We start from the raw sequence: 11,593 nt of genomic DNA, 5'->3' as shown, positions 1-11,593 counted from the left end.
AGATTGCAATCATTTGGTTATGACCCATTTAGTTGAATTATCTAAAAAATGTATATAGTGCTATGTAATTGAAATCTTATTAGGATCTAAAGGCACTATAAGTGGTAATGTTTTCTTTCAGTGTGTAAAAGCAGGAGTTAAAAGTAAAGAGCAAGTCAGGAAGCATCTGTATTGATGCAAGTTATCTAACTGATAAAGTAGAAGTCACTGAGACCTAAGCTGCCTATGAAACATATATATGAAAATATGGGGTAATTCCCCTGTTTTGCCTGAAATCAACTAAGGTACTTGTATATTTTCAGTGATGATTGATTGCCCAGAAAGGGTAGACTTCTGTTTTTGTCTTTCAGATAATCAGAGAAAACTGATGCTAGCTGAACAGCATTCAACATACCATGCCTTTGATGGCACAGTAAAAATTATGTTTTGTGTTTTATGTTCTGTCTTGTGGCCAAAAATTGTTTTGTTTATGGGATAGTCTGAATTGGAATACAGATATTTGTTTTGTTCAACTTGGAATACAAAGTGCTTGGATAAATTGGGAAACATGTGATATACTAAAGTCTAATACATCTCCTTAAGTAAGAGAAAGAGAAACTTTATTGGCCAAATCTTTTAATTGAAAATTGTTAGTAAAACTTGCATACTAATAGTTTTTGGAAGCAAGGATATGGAAAGTTAACCCACTCCCCATATTGTATTTGGATCCTTCTGGCTATTTCAGATTTCTAGCCAGAGGGCTGGGGATGGTGGGAAATTATTGGACTAGAGGCTCTATGAAATAAACTCGTCAAAGTGGGTGTGCTTGTCCTAGCTTGTTGTCCCAAAGCTCTGGAAAAAGTTATTTTAGTAAAAGGATAGATGTGACAAACTTTAAATAATAAGACTAATGTACTGTATAAAGGCAATGTATATGTGTTCATTGTTAGAAAAAGATGTATAAGTGAAGGCTAAGTTTCCTTTGTAGGTTAAAAGAAGCCAGACAGGACAAAGGAAGAAGAACAAGTTAACTGAGGAAAAATAGCTAACATGCTGAGTTTAAAGATAGGGCATTAGCCCCATTTCAGGACACTGCTCTCAGCTAAGACTTAGCTAACAACCAAGACAAGGGGGGCTTAATTAAAATGTGCCCACACAGCTGTAGAGTCTGCAAATCGCTGACAGGCACTCATGAAATGTGTTAGGTTTCTTTTTTTCACAGGTAAAGACAAACTACACAAAGACCCTAGGAGGCCTGCCACTTCTTGGAACCAGGAAACTGGATTGATGTAAAGCTCCACCAGCGAAAGACTGCTTTGGCTCTATGCTGGAAAGACCCTTATTAAGTCCTGGTGACCACCAACAGCGTTGTGCAGTGTCAGAATCCAGGATTTCCTGACCAAAAAGGACATTATGGACTGACCCTGGTGTAGAAACCAAGAATTATACACTGGCAGGAAAAAATCTGTGGGACCCCTGTTTGAGACTGTGGTATTGATTAGATTTTGGGGTTTATTCTACAGGCTGCATCCTGTGTTTTGGATAAATCCTCCAGCATGTATTGCTCACAAGGGGCTGCCATTAGATTAGTACAACAGGGAGCCTGGGTTGTTTCCTCTGCAAGAAGAGGGAATTGACCAGATCTCTGTGGACTCAGGCCAATAATATAGCAACCATTTGAAATATTCTTAAAAGCTGGGAACATGATAAGAAATTGGGCCACCTAGAAAAAGGCCACTAGCCTTATTTTTAAAGCTCAGCTATCCAAGGACAGGCTGGAGTTGGTGGGTTACATGTCATTTCCACCCTTAGTTCTATGACCCAGAAGTTGCTGACAGAGATGGTATTGAGAATCACTGAGACTGGGAAGGTATTGCAGTGGGATCTGGTATATTTAGATGGATCTTGAGCACCAGACTTGGCCCACTGCCCTTACAGACTATCAGGAACCATCTGATCTGTGGTCAGGGGGATGACATACTTGGACACTTTCTGGATGGAAGTATGGACATTCACAATACTCCTTCCAGGCATGTGGACCGGTTAGGGTGGGTGTGGGCTTCCACATACCGAATCCTACCGGGTCCATAGGGAGGATGAATGTGGAACTGAATACCCCAGCTCCCTAGAGTTTAATTGTTTTTTGTCTTCAAAGTATGAGAAAACTCAGCCAAATGTTTGTTGAGTATTCTCAAAGGGGGGGATTGTTGGTGCCATTAGGCATATCCCTAGATAACTTAGGAGGGTAGAAAAACACAGTGTTAATGAAGCTTTTCTGTACCAGGCCTGAATGGACCAAAGTTATTTTATGTTTGTCCATAGTGCCTCCATGTCTAAACTCTGATTGAACTCCCAGGCTAGTATTGAGAATGGAATGTGTAACAGCTTCTTATCAGTGTAAGACACCAGAAGATAGGGCCCCTTTTACTATCTCCTGTTTAGTTTAGAAAGAGGGGAGGGGAGGTAATAAATTCAGGAGTAAACCAAGGTAACAGCCCTGAAAAGTTATGAGATAAATTGTTTGCTGTCAAGAATGATTTAATCTGTTTGATGTAATTGTTAACTATACAAAGTGCCTATTATATGGGAGGGGACTAGAAGGGAGAAGGGGGGTGAGTGGGCAATGGGGGGTAATGAGAATGCCTTGTTGAAATCATGTATAAGAAGGGACACACAGCTTGTATCTGTGTGTACAGGATTTGAGGTTGTAAATACCTCCCTGGCACCTTACTTGAGCTCAAATAAACTTTTTCTGCATTCTCCACCCTGGTGTGATAATTAGTGCGACGCACACCGGGCAACGAACCACTGTTTGCTGCCTCAGGCCTTTTTTGGGCCGGCAACAACTGTGAGTCCCAGGAAGAGGGGTGCAGAGTCGGACTCCCCCACACGCCGTTACAACTGGTGGCAGCGGTGGGACCTACTGCACCCCGTGGACGGCGCTTCCTGCAGTAAGTGACTGGGGAGCAGCAAAACGAAGGGGGAACTGATGGGGACCAGGTGGGCTGAAGAGACAGAAAGAGACAGTTTCAGGAGGCGATTAACCCCTGGGAGTGTGTGACCAGAGAGAAGGACTTTGCAGTAACAGGGTCCCCCGGGGGGATTGCAGGAGCAGTCCCAGGGGCGGAGGAGTCTGCAGCTCGACCCTGGCAGAGAGGTGGTGACCTGAAGAAGGGCTGGTGCACGAGGGGTCTCCCTGGAACCGGTGGGAAGCTGAGAGCACAGGCCGGCGAGTGGCCAGCAGGAAGATGTTTGCTAAACGCCTTAAGAGCGACCTGGTGGAGCTGTGCAGGCAGAGGGGGCTGCGCATTGGGAGGTCCACCAAAGACCAGCTAATTGCCCAGCTGGAGGAGAAGGATCGCTTGGGTGAACCGAGCCCTGTCCCAGAGGGAAGCCACCCAGCGGACACAGTGTGGGCCCCGGGGCCTGACATGGCTGGGAGGGGCCAGACTGCTGCCGAGGACACCCCGAGACCTGCCCACCTATACCTAGGGGAGGGGTTGGGGGAAGCCCAGCGGATACCGAGGGCACCTGGACCGTGGCGGCCAGCAGGGGATCGTCCCGGCGGAGCTCCCCGTCCCTGGAACAGATGCGGCTGGAATATGACAGGGAGGCGCTCGAGTTAAGGAGGCAAGAACTGAAGGAGTGGGAGAACCAGTGTAAACACGAGGAGAACCAGCGCCAGCATGAGCTGGCACTGGCCCAGCTGAGAAGCAGCGGGGCCCCGGCTGCAGTGAGTGAGGGGGGACCCAAGCCTACAAAGAGCTTTGATAAGAGCTTCCTGGCCCGGCGTAAGGAGGGGGAGTAGATAGATACCTTCCTGACGGCCTTTGAGAATGCCTGCGAGCTGCACCGGGTTGACCCTGCAGACAGGATCCCGTTTCTCAGCCCCTTACTGGACTCCACCGCCATGGAGGTGTACAGCCGAATGAAAGGGGCGGAGGCAGGGGACTACGAACTGTTCAAACAGGCCCTGCTCCGCGAGTTTGGGCTGACTCCTGAGATGTACCGGAAGAGGTTCCGGAGTCAACATAAAACCCCTGAGGTCACATACCTACAACTGGTCAACCGGGCGCAGGGGTATGCCCGCAAGTGGACAGCTGGGGCCCAAACTAAAGAGGACCTGCTTGACCTATTCCTACTGGAGCACCTGTATGAGCAGTGCCTGTCTGACCTGAGGCTGTGGTTGATGGACCAGAAGCCAGAGAACCCGCAGCACGCAGGCCAGCTGGCCGACCAATTTGTGGACAGTCGGGCAGGGGATAACAGGGAGGAGTCTCGAAGGAGCAGGCCTGCCTCAACGCAGAGAGAAAGTCACCATGGGACCTCCAGCGGGGCCTATGGAGAACCCCACCAAAGGGGGAACATCCAGCGTCAGGTCCATCCGACCCACTCGAGGGGACCCACGAGACATGGGCTGCTATCACTGTGGCCAATGAGGCCACATACGGGCCCAGTGCCCCAAGCTCAGGGACAGACCGAGCAGACCCAACCTGCAGAGGGTTGACTGGGTAGAGACCCAATCAGATGAGGGGCAACATTCCCAGGAAAGGGGGGCTGGCCACGTGCCACCTGCGAAGGAGGGAGCAGGGCCCCAGATCTGCTTCTCTGGGGGGCTGGATGCTCCGACTCCGGGTTTTTGGTTTACAGGGTGGGCACGGGGCTGCCCCTCCGGAACCAGTGCCTTGTTCCCCTGGAGGTGGATGGGAGGAAGGTCACTGGGTACTGGGACACGGGCGCAGAGGTGACGCTGGCCCGGCCCGAGGTGGTGGCCCCAGATCGGATGGTGCCCGACACCTACCTGACCGTGAGGGGTATGAGCGGGACCCCATTCAAGGTGCCTGTGGTGAGGGTGCACCTGAAGTGGGGGGCCAAGGAGGGCCCCAAGGACGTGGGGGTACACCCACATTTGCCCACGGAGGTGTTAATGGGGGGGACCTCGAGGATTGGCTAAGCAACGCCCGGGGTGCCCTGGTCGTGACCCGTAGTCAGAGTTGGCGCAGGGCACTGCGCCCTGACAACGGGGAAGGTACTCTGCCCGAGGTGCCGGACCCTAACCTGGTGGGGAGGGAACGCTCAGGGACACGACCCAGAGAGGCTGCTACCTCAGTCCCAGCTGGTGAGAGAGAGCAGGTCCCCATCCCTGTCCCAGCTGCCGAGTTCCAGGCCGAGTTGCAGAAAGACCCCTCCTTGCGGAAGCTCAGGGACCGGGCTAACCTCAGTGCAGTACAGACCATGAGGAGAGGTTGCAAGGAGAGGTTCCTGTGGGAGAAGGGGTTCCTGTACCGAGAATGGGCTCCCCCCGGGGAGGTGGAGTCATGGGGGATCAGGAGGCAGCTGGTGGTTCCCCAGAAGTTTCGCCACAAGCTCCTGTACCTGGCCCATGACATTCCCTTCGCAGGGCACCAGGGAATCCGGCGCACCAGGCAGAGGCTGCTACAGAACTTTTACTGGCCTGGAGTCTTTACCCACATCCAACAGTACTGCCAATCCTGTGACCCCTGCCAGAGGGTGGGGAAGGCCCAGGACAAGGGGAAAGCAGCTTTGAGGCCGTTGCCCATCATAGAAGAACCTTTCCAGAAGGTGGCCATGGACATAGTGGGACCTCTCAGCAAGGCGACCCGGTCGCGGAAGAAATACATCCTGGTGGTGGTAGATTTTGCCACTCGCTACCCTGAGGCGGTGGCCTTGTCCTCTATCGAAGCAGACACCCTGGCAGATGCACTGCTGACCATTTTCAGCCGGGTGGGGTTCACCAAGGAAGTCTTAACGGACAAGGGGTCCAACTTCATGTCGAGCCTGCTCCAGACCCTGTGGGAGAAATGTGGGGTCCGGCACAACTGGGCCTCAGCGTATCACCCCCAGACCAACGGGCTCATGGAGAGGTTAAACGGGACGCTAAAGATGATGCTAAAAACATTTAGGAACCAGCACCCACAGGACTGGGACAAGTACTTACCTCACCTGCTGTTCGCAGACAGGAGGTACCCCAGGAATCTACCGGGTTCTCGCCTTTTGAACTGTTATATGGGAGGCGGGTAAGGGGGCCCCTGGACCTGATGAGAGACGAATGGGAGGGGAAGGCTGCCTGATGGCGAGTCAGTGGTGGAGTATGTCCTGACCTTCTGGGAAAGACTTGCCGAGCTCATGGGCCTGGCCAGGGAGAATCTGGCCCGAGCCCAGAGGAAGCAGAAGGTCTGGTACGACCGCACGGTGCAGGCCCGCGCCTTCGGCACCGGGGGTCAAGTGATGGTTCTCATCCCCGTGAGGAAAAACAAACTCCAGGCTGCCTGGGAAGGGCCCTTCAAGGTTATCAAGAACTAAATGAGGTAAACTATGTGGTGGAGCTGTCTAACCGGGCTCATCACCGCCGGGTGTACCATGTGAATATGATGAAGCCATACTATGACAGGGGGAATGTGGTGTTGGCCGTGTGTGGACATTGGGAGGAGCCGGGAGATGACCCTTTAGTGGATCTATTCCCGGGGACAAAGGCTGGTTCCTCCCTGGAGGCGATTCCCCTCTCTGATCAGCTGACCCTGGCCCAGCAGGCTGAGATCAGAGGGGTGCTGCATCTGTACCGACAGCTGTTTTCCAACCAGCCGAGGCGCACTAATTTGATTGTCCACCAGGTGGAGACCGGGTCACCCCCCCCCCCATACGATGCTCCCCTTTTCGGGTCACAGGAAAAACTGCCCAGGACCTAGAAAGAGAGGTCAGGGACATGCTGGCTTTGGGGGTGATCCAGCCATCTTCCAGCCCTTGGGCCTCGCCGCTGGTCCTGGTCCTCAAAAGGGATAGGTCGATCCGGTTCTGTGTGGACTATCGAAAGCTCAATGCCATCACTGTATCTGATGCCAACCCCATGCCCAGGCCTGACGAGCTCCTAGACAAGCTGGGAGGCGCTCGGTATCTCACCACCATGGATCTTACAAAGGGCTACTGGCAAGTGCCGCTGGACGCAGATGCCAGGCTGAAATTGGCCTTTATCACCTCTCTGGGGCTCTACGAGTTTCTGACCCTGCCCTTCGGCCTCAAGGGAGCGCCGGCCACCTTCCAACGTCTGGTGGATCAGCAACTGAGGGGGATGGAGAGTTTTGCCGTGGCGTATATTGACGACATCTGCGTCTTCAGCCAGACCTGGGAGGACCACGTGTCCCAGGTTAAACAAGTGCTGGACCAACTCCGAGAGGCTGGGCTAACCGTAAAGGCTGAGAAGTACAAGGTGGGGATGGCTGAAGTATCTTACCTGGGCCATCGGGTGGGGAGCGGCTGCCTAAAGCCGGAACCAGCCAAGGTGGAGGTGATCAGAGACTGGCCCGCTCCCCAAACCAAGAAGCAGGTCCAGGCCTTTATTGGGATGGCGGGGTACTATCGAAGGTTCGTGCCCCACTTTAGCGCCATAGCCGCCCCCATCACTGAGCTGTGCAAGAAGGGGAAGCCAGACAAGGTGGTCTGGACTGAGCAGTGCCAGCAGGCTCTCCAGGCGCTGAAGGAGGCTCTGCTCAGTGGCCCAGTTCAGGCAAATTCAGACTTTGACAAGCCCTTTATGGTGTTCACTGACGCCTCAGACACGGGGCTGGGGGTGGTGTTGATGGAGGAGGATGAAAAGGGGGAGAGACACCCCATTGTGTACCTGAGCAAGAAGTTGCTACCCCGGGAGCAGAACTACGTGGCCATGGAGAAGGAATGCCTGGCCATGGTGTGGGCCCTTAAGAAACTGGAGCCATATCTCTTTGGGCACCACTTCACCGTGTACACCGACCACTCTCTCCTGACCTGGCTGCACCAGATGAAAGGAGCCAACTCCAAGCTCCTGAGGTGGAGCCTGCTCCTGCAGGACTATGACATGGACGTGGTCCATGTGAAGGGAAGTGCCAACCTGATAGCAGACGCGCTGTCCCGGAGAGGAGGCCCCAAACTTCCCTGGGTCACTGGGCAGAGTGACCCCGCTCAGTTCAGCCTCGAAGAGGGGAGAGATGTGATGGAGTAGGGGCTGTCTGTGGGGGTTGGGGGAGACGGGGAGGACGTTAGGTGAGGGACAGGTATTCAGCCTGTAACCTGAGCTAGGCAGTGGGGAGGGGAGGTCAACATCTCTGCCAGGGGAGCTAGACAAAGGAGAGAGCCGAGTGGAGAGGGGGAGTCAGTTTCGATTTGGGGCTGGGTGAGGGGAGTTCAGAGAATCCAAGGCTGGGATCCAAGCACCCTGAACCCCCCAGAAAGGCCAGATTGAGAGGTCCTGGCTCTGCCCACAAGCTCTGCTGTAGCCTGTGTTCCTGTGTCCAATAAACCTTCTGTTTTACTGGCTGGCTGAAAATCACTGTGAGTCGCAGGAAGAGGGGTGCAGAGTCGGACTCCCCCGCACTCCGAGAGGCAGCGGGATCAATGCCCGCATCCTCCAGCGGCAAGGCAGCCGCGGGACCTTCTTTTGCCCTTCTTTAAGAAGCCATGGACAGTCAGCCAGCTCAGCTCCTCCAGTGGCCTCCATCCCTCTCCCCGCTTGGCCTCCCAAAAGGCCAGCCCTTGCGGAGCACAAATCTCTTCCTCCCCGGCCCTTCTCCCCCTTGCGCTGACTGGGAGGCTGGCGACAGCTGGGGGAAGTTAGCTCAAATGGAAGAGCATGGGAGAAGTAGTCAGACCCATACACACATTCTCCAGCCTGCTCTGCTCTGCTTTGCTCTGCTGTGCTGGGCTCTAGTGGGGGACCTGCACCCTTCTTTCTGAGCTCTCACTGGAGCACAATCCCTTTCCTCCTCCCTCCCTGCTAGTCTACGCCAAGCTCATTGGCTGGGAGGGAGAGCCACTCAAATACAGAATTACTCACATCCCAGGGGTCCATGAAGGGAATGAGGAGATGGGCGGGGTGGCACGCGATACCAGCTCAGCTGAGACCATGAGACCTCGCAGCCTCCTGATCTCAGGCAGCATGGCAGCCGTGGAGCAGAGCAGAGCACGCAGACAGCTTGGAGACAGCCAAAGCGGGGAAGGGCTGCGTTGGTCTGGAAGAGGGAGTCGGTGGCTGTCTATCCTGGCGGAGGCAGGGTCGTTTTGCTGTATGCTGGGCCAGAGGCCAGGGAGTCTGCTACAGTTGCTGAGCTGGGCCTGCTCCTGGCTTTGCTTGGGTTAGAGGAAAGTGGTGAAGATAAGAACGGCCCTCCTGGGTGAGACCGATGGTCCATCTAGGCCACTATCACGTCTTCTGACAGTAACCGATGCCAGGCGCTTCAGAGGCAATGGCCAGAGCAGGCAATCGTCAAGTGATCTATCCCTGCGTTGTCTTCTGAAGTTTGGTGCTTGTTTCAGGGGCTAACTCTCAGCCCAGACACACTCCAGGGAAGGAGCGTTGGTGTTTGTGCTGAGGAGCATGGCTGGGACTCGGACCCCCTTCCCCAGCTCTGGGTAGCACGCCCCCCTTCTCCCCATTTCAGGCTGTGTTCTGCTTAAGGCCCCAGAGCCCTTGCCTTTTTTTGCCCGGTGCCTGAGAGTCAGGCCAGCTGCGGGGAATTAGCTCAAGCGGCAGAGCGCTCGCTTTGCATGCGAGAGGTAGTGGGGGACGCTGCCCGCATTCTCCGAGCCGGTCAGCTAAGGGCTCCTGATGAGCCTGGTGGACGGGAGAGCCGGCCATCTGACTTTTGGCCTGGCTGCCCGTAGCGGTCAGGCCGAAAAATCAAAAGCCACCCTCCCCAGGCCCACAGCCACCCAGGGGCTCCTCTGCACCATCTTGCCTCCACGAGTGCCACACTCTGACCAGCTGAACCAGGCAAGTCACGGGAAGCTTCTCAAGGTCTTCCCCTGGTGTGGGCTTGGATGCGAAAAGCACCTGGCCGTTCATCAGCTGTTGCAAGAAGTGTGCAGAGTAGGAGTAGCGATGGGGCTGTAGCTTTCCACAGCATCTCAATTTGGGCAGCTTTCCATTCCCCTTTTCTGTGTAATGTCCCTCCCACGGGTTTCACTTATGAGCTGTACGACTCTGGCAGGGTGGCCATTTAGAAATCTTTTCCTTGCTTTTCTTTTTCACCTGGCCCCAGCGTTAGGACCGTTTGGGTGTTTCAGTGTGTGTGTTTTCCCATTTGGAGGCATTTGGAAGTTTGGAAGGGGAGCCGAAAGAGGAGTCTTTTTCACAAGCAAGTTGGCTTTCTGCACAGGTAGGGCCCTTGGCCGTAAAGCTTAGCTCCGTCAGTGCGTCTGCATGGGGTTCCTCCAGTGCCTCAAGAGCCTGTGCTAAACTCTCGGTGTGGGCGTTTGGCTTGCGCCAGTCAGAGTGCCGTGCCTGCGTCTTCCCAGGGCCGGCTCCCGTGAGGCGCGCATAACTTGGGAGGAAAGGGGTAGAAGAGGAAGCAAGTGAAGCTGACTTTGAGTGGTGGTGCCCCTGGGCGGAGTGGTCCTCCTGCTCCTTCCTGTCTGAGGTGTGGGCTTGAGTGTGGGCTTGGGGGGTCTGGCTGTGGGCGGTGGGAGGATGGTGTCCAGGGAAGTCCCAAAGGTCACCCTGCGCCGGCGGAGTGTGAAGCCTCTCCCTTAGGTTGGGGTGCCGAGGATTAAGCCTTCCTCTGTGGCTTGGGCTGGGGAGCGTGATCCGGCGTCGGGTCCATTTGGGTGGAGCTGGCGGCCGGCAAAAATTCTTGCCATCAGGTCAACCCTCTGTGGACAATGGGGGTGAGCCGGCAGGCCTGCGATTTTGGCTTCGCGGGCGGGCAGCTCAAGCCTGGCCTCCTATGAGCCTGGAAGGCAGCCGGCCGGGCTCACCCGTCTCTTCCCCGGGCCCAAGTTCCTTTCAGGCAGCAGGTGGAGCGACGAGCCCAGGGAGGAGAGCCCAAGGAGGTGTCCGGAGCCTCCTCCTGCCCAGCGCCTGCGCCCAGCAGGGCTCTTGCCCGCTCCCGGCCCACCTGGTTTTGGCCTCTGCCACCCCTAGCAGTCAGCCAAAAGAGCAGAAGCCACCCTCTCCCTCCTGCACCCCGAGTGGCCAGCATGGTGCTTGAACCCATGACCTTGGCGTTAATAGCACCACGCTCTAACCAGCTGAGCTCGCCGGCCTACGGGGTGCCCTCTCTTGCCTGACCCTTTTGGAAGGAGTCACCGGCTGGCGCGGGGAAGGATGTGGCCTCCGTTATCGAATGAATGGATCAAGACAACACTTGCCAAAGTAGGGGAATTAGCTCAAGTGGTAGAGCGCTCGCTTCGCATGCGAGAGGCAGCGGGATCAATGCCCGCATTCTCCAGCGGCAAGGCAGCCGCGGGACCTTTTCTTGCCCCTCCTTTAGAAGCCATGGACAGTCAGCCGGCTCAGCTCCTCCAGTGGCCTCCATCCCTCTCCCCGCTTGGCCTCCCAAAAGGCCGGCCCTTGCGGAGCACAAAGCTCTTCCACCCCGGCCCTTCTCCCCCTTGCGCTGACTGGGAGGCTGGAGACAGCTGGGGGAAGTTAGCTCAAATGGAAGAGCATGGGAGAAGTAGTCAGACCCAGACACACATTCTCCAGCCTGCTCTGCTCTGCTTTGCTCTGCTGGGCTGGGCTCTAGTGGGGGACCTGCACCTTTCTTTCTGAGCTCTCACTGGAGGACAATCCCTTTCCTCCTCCCTCCCTGCTAGTCTACGCCAAGCTCATTGGCCGGGAGGGAGA

At 55.2% G+C, this 11,593-nt stretch overlaps 2 non-coding genes across 2 annotated transcripts; one reads left to right on the top strand and one right to left on the bottom strand.

Moving 5' to 3' along the window:
- Positions 1 to 10,936: 10,936 nt before the first annotated feature.
- Positions 10,937 to 11,010, bottom strand: TRNAN-AUU. Its single transcript has one exon. It is a non-coding gene; the product is annotated as a tRNA-Asn (tRNA).
- A 112-nt stretch (positions 11,011 to 11,122) lies between these two features.
- On the top strand, positions 11,123 to 11,195 carry TRNAA-CGC. Its single transcript has one exon. It is a non-coding gene; the product is annotated as a tRNA-Ala (tRNA).
- Positions 11,196 to 11,593: the final 398 nt, after the last annotated feature.

The sequence above is a fragment of the Mauremys reevesii genome, linkage group 12 (genome assembly GCF_016161935.1).
Source record: "Mauremys reevesii isolate NIE-2019 linkage group 12, ASM1616193v1, whole genome shotgun sequence".
In the NCBI taxonomy this organism is placed as follows: Eukaryota; Metazoa; Chordata; order Testudines; family Geoemydidae; genus Mauremys; species Mauremys reevesii.
Note: the sequence above shows the minus strand (reverse complement) of the source record. Positions and strands in the feature narration are given on the sequence as shown.